General features: G+C 36.8%; 1 protein-coding gene across 23 annotated transcripts in view; it reads right to left on the bottom strand.

Annotated features, from left to right (window-relative positions):
• Positions 1-13,860, bottom strand: part of PHF21A (PHD finger protein 21A) — a 198,046-nt gene that overhangs the window by 165,101 nt on the left and 19,085 nt on the right. For 18 of the 23 annotated variants that reach the window (XM_047876956.1, XM_047876955.1, XM_047876944.1 and 15 more), the window contains exons 2-3: positions 4,464-4,504; positions 2,982-3,093 (exon numbers count right to left, since the gene is read on the bottom strand). The gene's annotated coding sequence lies outside the window, so the exon portion shown is untranslated. The remainder of the gene's footprint in view (positions 1-2,981; positions 3,094-4,463; positions 4,505-13,860) is intronic. The other 5 variants (XM_047876937.1, XM_047876942.1, XM_047876939.1 and 2 more) reach the window with 1 other exon arrangement.

The raw sequence follows: 13,860 nt of genomic DNA on the forward strand, positions 1-13,860 counted from the left end.
TGTTAAATCCTTTTAAAAAATATTTTGGGGGCGTAGACAACTTATGTGCTGTCATATGAACACTATTTGGGGGCAGTTAATGGCATCATAAAAAAAGGTTTTATTTACTAAATTTGTAAAAAGATGATTTATCATATTTTGACCAATTCCAGTAAGTTAAAACTAACAAACCAGTTGCTACAAGGTAAATATAAACAAGCTCACAAAGCAGTAATCGACACACTCTACGGAGATACCCAGAAGCTCTAAATGCTACCGTCACAGAGGGCAATTGCCTAGCACAATGTACCAACATCTGTTACCTTCAAAACGGTACATGTCAAACTACTGGGACACCTAGCGGCCTCTCACCTTCAAGTAACAAAAAAAACAAAAACATGAACAAATAAAAACTCCGCAAACCAACAAAATAAAAGTAATAACCAAATCCCACTAACAAAGGAGCTGTGCTATCTGGAAAGAACACTCACTATCCCCCAAAAAACAAATGAACAAACAAACAAATTTCATTTACTTGCTGTGTAACCACTCTCAGCCTCAGGGTTTTAATTTGTTTGCTTATAAATCAGAAAAATGGGAACAGTTATCATCTACTTCATCAAAGCATTAGGAGTTTTAAAAGGGATGAACTTCTATGAAAAGCCCTTTGTAAACTACAAAGTTCTACACTATTCTTAACATACTTAACTCTTGTTCATACACACAAACTTTGTAATAAACTTCTCAAAACAGTATATTGCTGAGAAGACTGAATGTAGGCTTTCCTGTTATCCAATTCTCTAAGAAAGGGACTTCCCACTATTTTACCAGGTATAGTCCTGCTTAGAGATATGTGTCTTTCATTAGCAATCTAATGATGTAGTGATGCTGTACCTCTGAACTGACTACTAAGAAACAATGCTCTGCTCCTGAATTGGAATAAACCTTTTTTCCAATCAAAACTCAAGTCATCTATCAAGTTTTCTTTAACATTAAGACTATAAATCACTGTGCCCTCAGACTGCATTCCCTAAAAATGGACAGCTCAGTGTTCTCTATACCAAATATTTACTCGGTGTAAGGTTCCACTGTTTTTTTTTTTTTTGATCAAAAGTAAACTCCACACCCAACATGGGGCTCAAACTCATGACCCTGAAATCAAGAGTCGCATGCTCTACTGACAGAGCCAGCCAGGCGCCCCTCTACTTCTTTTTTTAAAAAATTAACTAAACCTACTCTAAAGAGTATTCTGAGTAATACATAGATCAAAAGTGGAGTCTTGGGGTGCCTGGCTGGCTCAATCAGTACATGCGACTCTCAGGGTTGTTAGGTTCGAGCCCCATGTTGGGTGTAGAGATTACTTTAAGAAAAAAAAAAAAGTAGAAAGTCTTGACAGATTTATGTGTCCTTACTCATCATATGTCTAATACTAAAATATTAAGTTTCAATTTGTACAAAATAGTCATTTCTTACTGTGTATCTAGAATGCTAAGAGATACGATATCTTTAACTTTTAACTAATAGTGCTAAAAATTATTACAGATACTAAAAATAATAACCTCTTTAGAAACATTTATTGAAAACTAACATCTGGGGCACCTAGATGGCTCAGTGAGTTGGGCGTCCAACTTTGGCTCAGGTCATGATCTGGCAGTTCGTGAAATCGAGCCCTGCGTCGGGCTCTGTGCTGACTGCTCAGAGGCTGGAGCCTGCTTCGGATTCTGTGTGTCCCTCTCTCTCTCTGCCCCTCCCCTGCTCTCACTCTCTCTCAAAAAAAAAAAAAAAATTAAAAAAACCTAACATTTATTAATATGAATAAAAATTACATTAAGAAAACAATGCAATGCTTGTTTCTTATTTTCAGGGTAGCATTTCTTTGATGACACTCCACATGTCAACAGAAAAGGCTACTGCACAAAGAGCCTGGCAATCCTGATTTCAGAGGCTACCTTCTGAAGCTGCCAAAGTTCCTCTGCTCAAATCCTGGTATTAATAGCTGTTGACAAAAATCACCTCAGCTAGTGAGACTGATGTTTCCTAACCACTGGATGAGATTTATACATGCATACACACACAATTAGATTTATGACAATGTCTGAATGTGTTTGAATATATGTATCTCTCCTCTCTGTGCTTTGGTTTTTTGGGGGAGAGGCTAGATCCTCATTTAGAAAAAGAAAAGGAGGGGCGCCTGGGTGGCGCAGTCGGTTAAGCGTCCGACTTCAGCCAGGTCACGATCTCGCGGTCCGTGAGTTCGAGCCCCGCGTCGGGCTCTGGGCTGATGGCTCAGAGCCTGGAGCCTGTTTCCGATTCTGTGTCTCCCTCTCTCTCTGCCCTTCCCCCGTTCATGCTGTGTCTCTCTCTGTCCCAAAAATAAATAAACGTTGAAAAAAAAAAAAAATTTAAAAAAAAAATAAAAAAAAAGAAAAAGAAAAGGAATACCTACACAGGTCCTACCACTGCAACACAGGGTCAAGTCAGGTTTCCCAACAGCACCCTCTCTTTCCCAGGTCCACTGCAGGGTCTGTATCTCTCCCTACGACCGATGTTCATTCTGATATGTAGTTTCTACCTCAGCCTCCCAGGCCCAGGCCTAGCCAACACACACACATTCTTCTATTTCTTACCCTTTACGGAAATCAAGCACATCCACTAAAATCATCCCAACTATACCCAACAACAAGAACACTGGGAGTAAATTTAAAAACTCAAAGAAATTCAGAATGAAGGAGGCTGGAGAGGAGTGTCTAAGAACATAGTGACAATTAGGCCGAGATTTTAGAGTTGGTTGACACATTTACTAGAATGCTATTTAATGATTAAAAACAGTCCTGGCCAGAATCATATACATATTTACTACACAAAGGGTAACACAAGAGTATGTGGTGGTCTCGGCATAACCAGTAAGAATTTAATAGAAGTGGAAGTTATGGGAGGATAGATTTCAGATCAATTTAAGGAAGAGCTAAGGATTAGAGCTGTACAAAAAAGGAATGGGTTACCTTATGAGGTAGTGGGCTCCCTGTCATTAGAAGTATTCAAGAATGCTGCATATCATATCCCCCTCTTGGAGATTCACAATGCACATTAGCATATTAAAGGTTCTGAGAAGTCCTGCAGTAAAGAAACCTGTTTAACTTTGTTTAACGCAGCATTTCCCAAATTATTTGACCACAGAACATTTTTCCCACCCCCGCCCCACCTCAATAATATTTACTCATTTCTGTGGAACTAGAATTGCTCAGAATACATTACAGAAAGTAATGAGCTACACTTTTTTTTAAAATGTAGTATTCAATATGTACCCGAATAACAATCTGACAGGGACACAGGAGAAGAAATTGCCACACTGGTAAAAGGCTGGAAGAGAAAGCCCTTAAGGTCCCTTCTCTAAGATTCTGTGATTCTATCACATCTCAAAGAAAAGGGCTATAGGTTCGTGATTATTTATTTAAAAAGGTTCCATGAGGGAAAGGCAAGTAGAATAAAAAGGTAGTCAGATGTAAGGTTAACTGGTTCAAATGCCTCCCTTTCATGTTCAAAGCCCAATCCCTAAAAGATAAGAGAAACACCTCAAGGACAGTAAATTATCAAAATGAAGCCTTAACCAAATATCTACTCCAGCCACTAAGTTAATTATGAATTGAGAGAGAGAATTTAAAAAACAAAAACAAAAACAAAAAGAAGTAGCCTTGCATCAGGGAACTATCCTATTCCAGCTCTCTTGTTTATTTTTTTTTATCATAATACATGCTCTCCAAATAAGGTTGATATTTGTTTGATTCTTAGTCACTAGACTGCCCTGCGCAATGTGCAATCCTGAATGAGACATTCAAAAAAATGACTGAAGTGTGACAACTTATAAGCTGTTAGAGTAGATATTAAAGCAGATATTAAGGAAAAAATGTGTTTGCCTCTATGCCCTCACACTGCTACGTTTCACTCTCTCTCTTTTTATTCTTTCCTCATTTGGAATTATACAAACAACACACACTGAAAATGTACTATCAGACATGAAGCCAATCCAACATTAAATTTAAGGATATAAATGCTAGGGAGTCCCAAATTTCAAAGTCAAGGTTCCCATAGTTACATTAACCTAGCCATTTCACATATATACTAAGGCCATCAAATTTAACAGCATATTAAGTAATACAAGGAACCTTAACTTTTGAAATTCCTGACTTCAGAATTTTCAGCTCTAACCACTGCATTAAGGACATTTTTGGCAAAGGGGACCTTTACATTTTAACAGGTTATCGAATGTAGGAACATGCAAGCCTAGCAGTATTATTAGAAACACAAATGCATTTGCGATATAGCTATGTGAAATTAGACAAAAATTCACTTTCACTCAGTGCAAACAGTAAAGCCTCATTTCTGGGAGAAAGCTTTTTTGCACAAAAAAAAAAAAATCACTGAACATTTGAATTATTACCCAACTAGCATCAGGCACACTAGGCCTGCCTCAAGAAAGTACTTACCAATTTTGGGGAAACTGGCTGTCCTTCAGCTCTCTTGCTCCCTACAGCAGAAGAAGGGGAAAATGGAATTAGACTATAAACACAGATTTAGGACATGTCATCAAAAGCTGAAGACTTAAAAGATTTCTATCAGATTTTAAGAAGAAAAAAACAAAACACACAAAAATCCCCAAAGCTTTAACCAATCCCACCCCCGCCCCCCAATCCCCAAAAACGGAAGAGACATAGTTTTCACAGCAAGGAAAAAATGCAAAGGCAGTTAAATATCTAATTTTCCATTTTTCATTTTTCCACAGTTTTTTCAAGACAAGGAAAAGCAGTTGACAGTTTCCCTTTCCTAAGAGACACACAGAAATAAAAGGTACCTCATCTAAATAACACACAAATACAGGCTCATCTCCAACAAATGGCCTTCACTGTTCATGGCTTTATACCAGCAAACGAAGCTAACATCACTGGCCCTTAGTTTGGTCTATTTAAAAGGCTTTTTTTCAATTAATCTCAAAATGGACTTGTCTTACATAAGCCTTTAAAACTGACAGCATTTTACCCATATCGTAATTTCAATTACACTTTTCATTCACATCCTTCAAGTCTCACCGCTTCAGACTGTAAACCACACAACACAAACGTGCCTTTCTCTATGCCACGTTTAATCAGTGATAGAGCCAGAAAGAAAATTAAGGTTTTGGGATCTCAATCTAATGCTCAATGACGCTTTTATCAACTGTGTTTTTTTGTTGTTGTTTTTTTTTTTAAGATTAACTAAACTCCATTAAGCTGACTTCAAAGTTAGAAAAGTCAAGTCAGGCTATATTGTTTATTTTTAATTCATCCCCACCCCAAACTTCTTTTTCAGTTAAAAAAAACATTAGGAAACAAAAATTAAAACTTTTCTCCTAATATTTTAGTATTAAGTTATACAAATTCCACATGACATGCTCTGAAACTTCCTTATGCTTTAAACACAGTATGTTTGTTGACTGATGTTATTCCAATAGTGTTCTCATTTCAAGGGATATTTCAAAAAATCTTGTTACCCAGATTATAAATTTTTATTTAATCATGTATAGTCACACCAAACATACAGTGAGATAATTTAAAAGGGCCCCAATTCATGCAGTTAACATTTCCAAAAGAAATTCAATTTGCCGTTTTATCCTGCCTTTTCTTTAGCAGCAGTATTTCTGAAAGTTCTCAAGTCCACATAAATGGCTATTTTAATCACCAAGATTAGAATGACTTCAATGAAAAAAAAATCATGCAAAGGTCTGTAGAATGATGTGGTTATTAAAAAGCAGATTTTCACAAGGAAAGGAAAAACTGTAACTGTGTGGTAACTAAATGTTAACTAAAAGTTTAGATGTTAACTAAATTTACTGTGGTAATCATTTCATAATACGTACACATACCAAATCATTATGCTGTACAACTAAAACTGACATAATGTTATATGAGTCAATAATATCTCCACTTAAAAAAAGGGATTTATTAACATTACAGATGGTACCTACAGGATTCTGTCCTACTCAGAACAGTACCAGGCACGTAGTAAATGCTCAATTAATATCTGTTAAATGAACGAATTGAGTGGACCCTTAACTCTTCACTTATTTTCCCTATTAAACATTTCTCGTTAGCTCTTTCATGCTGGTGATAATTTCTTATGCATCAATCTCCCACAGCATTATTTGTTAAGTGAATGACTTTGGATAAAAACAGTAGAGATGTTACCATTTTAAAGCATAATGAAAGGGAAAAGATTGATATATTGTACTAAATTAAGAACTTCTGTTCATCAAAAAAAAACACCATTAAGAGAATGAAAAAACAAGCCACAGAATTGGAAATGACAATTCCAACACATATAACAATGGTTTATAACCAGAACATATAAAATATGCTGAAACTCAAAGTGATCAGGATAGAATTAGGATTTTTACTTTTACTTATGTGGCATTTGAGAAAGTAGAGTCACATCAACTCTTCTAAACAGTCATACTTAGTAAAAAGACACAATGGATGTACACTTTATCTCTAGGGCATTTTCTCCAAAAATCAATCGCAGAGTTAAACCCAAATTGATAAAGAATTTTACCATGACATCATGAAACCAATGTATCATAAAACTACTCATAAAACTGCTTGCAGGGACTGCAGATAGCACATAGGAAATCAAAGCCTAAGAGGTTAAGTGACTTCCCCGAAGGTCACACACCAATTGGTTGTAAAACTGGAGAAAAGCTTACAGACCTGGAGATTCCTTTGACTGAGCTGGCCTTTCCACTAGACCTCACCGCCTCTTAACCAGGCACAGCAATAACACTTCTAAGAAACAAACTATAGTAAATCCTGGCAAAATATCTTTGGAAAAGTCTCCATATAAATTTTTAAGGAAAAATCATATTAGTAAGCTATGTAGGGCAGGTCTTAAAATTTGAGCTCCGTTAAGCCTAAGGGATCCTCATGAATGGGTTTCAGAGTGGTCTACCAACCCTACAATACTATATGTTAAGTTCTGTACGTGTAAGAATTCTGGGAAGAGGACCCACAGCTTTAATAAGGTTTACAAAGAGGTTCAGATACCAAAAAAAAAAAAAAAGTCAATTATTTTTAGACTAGTGATTCTTAAACACTACGCATCACAACTACCAAAGTGTTTCTTCTGAAGACTGATTATTAATCAACTACCCTTTGGAAACTGATGAAAAAGAAAAGATTTTATTTCTATAATTTAGTAAGAGTGAGCAAAAAAGATGTGTATGTAAATGTGTATTTTAACACTATCTGTATGTAAAATGTATTTAAGTCTGAAATGCAAGTTTGATTTCCTCATGTTAAGCTGATTTAAAGTCCACTTAATTTGTTTCTCACATACTCCTGACACTCATAGCTAAGGTAGTTCCGAATTTGAACCATATCTGCTTAAAATTTTCCAATATAGATTTTTTTCTTAAAAAATACACTCAAAACATACAAGTGGAACTAAATGAAATGAATTCATCTACAGATGAATTTTATCTTGCTAACATAACTTCCCATGATTTTTTGCAAACTGAAGATGGTTCACCTCTCCAGAACTTCACAGGTAGCTGCTTTAATTAGAGCTGGTAAAGAAATGAATCATTCAGATTTCTAATATGGTTGTAAAATTTAAAATATCATCAATAAATCAGAGATGATTAATAACAACTTAAGTACCTTTTGTAAAAATATCTAAAACCTTTGTATATGAAAAATATAAACAAATTCTACAGAAAAAAGGTTTAACATTAGATCGTTTTAAATTAGGCTAAAATTCATCCCACTACAAGTTTGAACAATTAAGTTTATAGTCTGTGCTCAATCATAAATTTTGATAAGGGACTAGAATAGCACAGATAATTGTCATTCAAAGACACTTTAAAATGTCACCTTACGCAGAAGATTCAATCTCTTCTCCTCTACTACACCAAGCTGATACACTAATTTTATATACAATAAGTTTTACTGCTTTTTATCTGCCCTTCCTAACTTCCAACAGAAAGCATAATAAGTTTGAAATAAATTGAAATGTAAGTAAGTACTCAAAAGGAAAAACAGAATTCTGCTTAATGAGATTTAGTCCGTTAGGTCTCGATGTCATAATCATCCCTGTGTCCCCCCATCCCTCTTAATCTTACTCTCTCATGGACATGTCTCTAGCACTTCTCCCCTCAGTCTCAAGAAGCATCAATTTCCCCCTCACTAAGATCATTCTGTTTCTTCCACCTTAAAAAAAAAAAAAAAAAGTCTCCCTTGACTCCATATCCTTCTCTAGTTACCGCCCCATGTCTATGCGCCCATTTATAGCAAAACTCCCAGAAAGAGTTAACCATACTCATTGTCTCTAGTTCCTCCCCTCTCATCCTCCATTGAACTCACTCCATTAGGGCTTTGCCCTCCATTCTTGTTAAGATCACCAATGACCTCCCCATTGCTAGAGCCAACAGAAAAGTCTCATCCCTCACTTCTATGTTTGATCAGTATTATTTGATCCAGTTGATCATCACTTCCTTCTTGGAACTCTCTCCTGACTCCCAGGACACCACTTGATCTTGATTTCCTCCTAATCTCTCTGGCCACTCTTCTGGATTTCTCATGCTGGTTCGTTCTCATCTCTCAAGACCTCAAAATGTTGAACTGCCCCAGGGCTCAGTTTTTGGAACTCTTCCTGTTAGGTAATCTCACCCACTCTCATGGCTATAAAAGGACCTGTACACTGGCGACTCCCAAATTTTTATCTCCAGCTCAGACCTTTCCCCTGAATTCCAAACTCATATACCCGACTGCCCACTCAACACTTGTCAAATAGGTTTCTCAAGCTCAGCAAGTTCAAAACTAAATTCTGGACTACCTATCCGTTCAGGCCAAAACCTTAAAGTCATGGTTGACTTCTCTTTTTTCCACACCCTATATCCAATCTAACAGCCAACCATCTTGCCTCTACCTGAACAATACACAGACTTTGACCACTTGTGTCACCTCCACTACAACTTCATTGGTCCAAGCCACCATCACCTTTAACCTAGATTATTACAATAGCCTCCTAACCTCCTTCTCCAATTCCATCTTTGTCTTGCCACAGTCTATTCTCTCAGCAGCCAGAGTGCCTCTTCAAAATCCAAGACAGATTTGGTCACTCCTCTATTCAAAATCCTCCAGTGGCTTCCCATCATACTCAGAAAAAAAGCGTAAGTCATTTAAAATAGCCCACAAGAAGGGCACCTGGGTGGCTCAGTAGGTTAAGCATCGAACTTCAGCACAGGTCATGATCTCATGGTTCAGGAGTTCAAGCCTCGCATCAGGCTCTCTGCTGTCAGCACAGAGCCTGCTTGAGATCCTCTGTCCCCTTCTCTCTCTGCCCCTCCCCCATTTGCACACGTGCATGCTCTCTCTCTCTCTTTCAAAAATAAATTTTACAAAAACATTTTAAAAAATTTTGTAATGGCCCACAAGACTCAAAGTGATTTGGGCCTCTGCTACTCTCAGACCCCATCTCTTCCCCTCTCCCCACTGCTTAATCTGCTCCAGCCATTCTGACCTCTTTTTTGTACTTCAGAAACTCCAAACAAGTTCCCTTCTCAAGGCTCTTCTACTTGCTTTTTCCTGTGACTGGAACACTCTCTTCTATCAAATATCTTCATGGTATACTCTTCAAAATGTTTACGAAATATACAGCAGTTCCAGGAGTAGAATAATAAAGTAAACACTACAACTGTCATCAGAATTGTTCCTCTCCCCAAACTTCTGTGAGGATGTTCTTTCTTCTACCAACAACACCCTTTTCACCTTCTCTCCACCTAGCCAAATCTCAGGCAGTCATTCAGGTCCAGATAAAGACTCAGTGATAAATGGAGACCTTCCCTATAACCATCCCAAATCCCAGCGATTCCTCTCTTTGAATTCCCAGATAGTTTATCATCACTCACATTCATCTTAAAATTTAACCACATACGGTCTCACATTGTAAATTACAGGTCTTATTTGCCTGACTATACACACACACACACACACACACACACACACATACACACAAAGCAGACTAGAATTAATGCCTTGTATAAGTCATTCTCAAACCTTGATCAGGGTAACTCTAAAATTTCAAAAAATACATAAATTCACAGGCTCTACCCTTAATGATTCTGAATTCATGTAGTCTGACTTAGAGCTCAGATAGCTGTATTTTTTTTAACTTCCCCCAGAAGAGTCTGATGGGCAGCCAGGATTAGGTATCATTGCCTTCTAGTCCTCTATTTCCTTCAGTACCTAGGAAAGTAGGCCTTCAAATAGCCTACAGCTAGAATGGACACCCCAGAGTACCAAAACCATTCCTTCATTCCACAGGGGAACAGCAATCCAAGAAGTCTAGATGACTAGCCAAAAGCTACAAAGATAGCAGGAGGCAAATCCCAGCCTAAAACCCAGATTTACTGCTCTCAATCTAGGAATCCTTCCATTATACCGTGCATAAATAAATGAAAGTAATAAAAATCCACAGTTCACATATAGGCACAGTAAACAGTGATTTCCTAATACTTGACCAGTGATTGCAATGTCCAACCTCTAAGAAAGTGCACGTTATTAGCTTCTATATGCTTGAAAATGTGAGCAACATTAGCTGACAAAAGACTTAAGAGGTCAGAGAGTAAGTGTGGGAAGGCTCACAAATAAAAACATAACTTTTACCAAGTCCTCTTGCAATTTGTGTAAAAACCTGTAGAATCATTTATTTTGTAGCTGAGAAGTACTAGAAGAAATAAATGGGAAGAAGAAATCTTGCTTCATCATGCTATAAAGTACAAAAATCCTTATTCACAAGCTTCCACAGCTCACAAAGCTGTCAATGTTTTTGGAGTCTAATCATAACATAAACTTCTTAATTACAGATCAGACTTAGTAAATCACCCATATCCCAAGATAACTCAAACTCTTATCTTAATAATCAGTTAACCCCAGGACCAAAACTCTTGCCATCGACAACAAAAAAACAACTCAGCTACCTATAAGGCGTTACAAAGGAGTCTGGGTTTATGCTGGTGTACAGGGATTTAAGCAAGTGTCTCCTATTAACACTAATGGGAGTTCTGGGTGTAAACCATAAGCACCAAGGAGGAGGATCAATGCCCAGCACTGCATCTATGAAAACCCTTCCTACTGCACTAACTGCAACTACTGGGACTTGTTCTCCCAGAAATGGGATAATAGACCCAAATTCCTATGTCTCTAAAGCACAAAGATAATTCAAACAGAAGTCATTAAGGAAGGTCACCAGTAAACACCTGATTTTAAAAATATACAAGAAAAGGCCAAACTAAAACAACTGACACACTGAGGAAATTTTATAAAATAGCACCAACCAATATGCACAGAAGAAACTAGTGAATTGCTGGAGACAAAATACCTCTTGCAAAAATTCAACAGGATGAAGACAGCCAAATTTTTAAAAATTAGAGCACAGTAAACCCAACTATAGCCAGAAACACACACACACAAACAAAACAAAAACTCCTCCCCTGATGGAGCCCTAAGTACACTACAACCCTGGCTTTTAAAACACAGAAGAAAACTCCTGCTGCACTGTTAGCCAGGAATAATCACAGAGTACTTCCAGACGAACGGATAACAATCACAAGCTGCCAAGGACGACCAAAAGTAACTAAATAAAAATTATTGCACCTTATTGTGTTCCATACTGCCTCACTTCTCAATATAGCACTGCTGTACTCACCAGGCTGGAAAATGAGCAGGTGCCTTTCAGGCTATAGAAAAATTAGTGACACGCACACACACACACATACACACACACACACACACACACACACACACACACACACACACACACACCAATCACAAACACAAACACAAAGAGAATGATATTCTTTCACTTGAAGGGGTTTAAGAGATGCAAGGCTTTGCTGTAGGCCTAGAAAACTAAGAGTAGGCCTTACCGAAGAAATGAGGAAAAAGGAAAGGTTTACTCCAAATCCACATTCAAAGACTAAAAGAATTAACATTCATTTCAATTAAAATGCTTTGGCAACAATCCTTTTTAAAAAAAAAAAAGAGAGAGAAATTAAGATTTGCCCCGTTTTTAACCCCAAAAGAAAATGAGAATTTTTTCTCTCTACACAGGTTTAGCTCCACAACACAAATAAAAGAGAACCCTGACTTAAGGCCTGAAAACTAAAAATGGTTCCAAACACTCATAGTAAAAAAGAAAAAAAACCTATGTAGTCCAACATATTGATTCTTTATCATCATTGCTATCATTAATGAACATTTAGCTTTTTATCTGCATTTTGAAATGGCAATGAGAAACTGAAAAAGCTACAATATGCTGGAGATTTTAACTTTTGAAACAAAAACCACAAAGAAACACGAGTGTGAAGCATAAAGCCTCAATCATGCTGATAAGTAAGTGGTCCTAAAAGTTGAAAGTGAAAGCAATATACACCAAAAGAAAAAAAAAGAAGTTTGCTTGATATTAATGCTAGCCTTTAAAACCAAAAATATGTTCTGTTACAGGAGACTGAAATCAGGGCTTCCATTAACCTTGTTAAAAAAAAAAAATCCCATGAGCATGGATTTTTTTCCTAAGTCTCTTCATCAGAGCAGCATGGGGTCCCATTAGGCACCCTATTTTACTTTCACCTTATAAATAACGTTAGCTATTCGCTATTTCCATGGAAACCAAGTACAGAGAAACCCACTTAAATGAATACCGGTTAAAGGAATAAGTTTTATTTTAGAAAGATTTTGCTGCTCTAGATGAACTCTACTGGGGAATACTATAGAGTCGTCTCTAGGTATAATTTTTAAAAATATATCTTTGGTATAAAGGAAGCTTATTACAGGTCCTATTAAATAAGTACACTCCTTGCACTAAACTAAATATGCCAAACAGCATCATAACATTGAAGATACCTTTTCAATGCACTGCATGCGGGTTTAGATGCACAACACCCAATGACTATGCTTCCTCATGCATTGGGGTAGAATAATTACTCCTATGGGTCTAATTTAAACTAATAAAAGCAAGGAAATTCAGAAATAAGGCTACCATCACCTTGCAGTGACTAGAAATGAGCAGGCCCCACAACTGCAGGCACATGCACAACTTACTACTCCAAAGAGAAGTGAACGAGGGAGCAAATAACTTAAGTTCCTAATCACTGTTATCAGGTCCAGGGATAGCAGATAATCAAACTTCCCTCTTCAACAAACTATTTTAACAAGTAATAACATGTATTCCTTAGTCAATTGATACATGCACGCAGATGAAAGAGAACCAGGTGACACAGAAATAGAACGTTCAAAGGATAAAATGCTGAGAACAAGATTTTGTAATTTCCAACTTTAAGTCGCCCTACATATTCTAGAAAAGACCATTACTGGTAGCTCATACAAAAGTTGCCAACAGGCAAGTATACATAAAATAAAATGAAACTAACAAGGATAGTAAATTCAAAACTAATAATCCAGAGTTTCTAAAGACAGAAGGGGTAAGAAAACTAAAATCTTTCTAGCAATAGTGGCTGATGTCTTTAATAAGTTCAAAGACAAATTATGAAAGCAGTATTATCCTAAAGTGTGGTTACCAGTATTAAATTTACAATGTATGAAAAGAGTTAACATTCTCACACACATTTTTTTCCAGTATACCAACAGATCTACTTGTACTGCATGTTTTAAAAACATAAAATTACTTTCCTTGTTATGTTTCACACACTGTAAACATTGGCAAAATGATAACTGTTGAAGTTGGGTTAAGAGGTATGTGGGGTTTGCTAATATTATTCACTATGCTTTTGCATATGTTTTTAAATTTCCATGAAAAGAGGTTTTTAAAAATCCTACAAAGTGAAAACTCTTTTCT

The sequence above is a fragment of the Prionailurus viverrinus genome, chromosome D1 (assembly GCF_022837055.1).
Source record: "Prionailurus viverrinus isolate Anna chromosome D1, UM_Priviv_1.0, whole genome shotgun sequence".
Taxonomy (NCBI): Eukaryota; Metazoa; Chordata; class Mammalia; order Carnivora; family Felidae; genus Prionailurus; species Prionailurus viverrinus.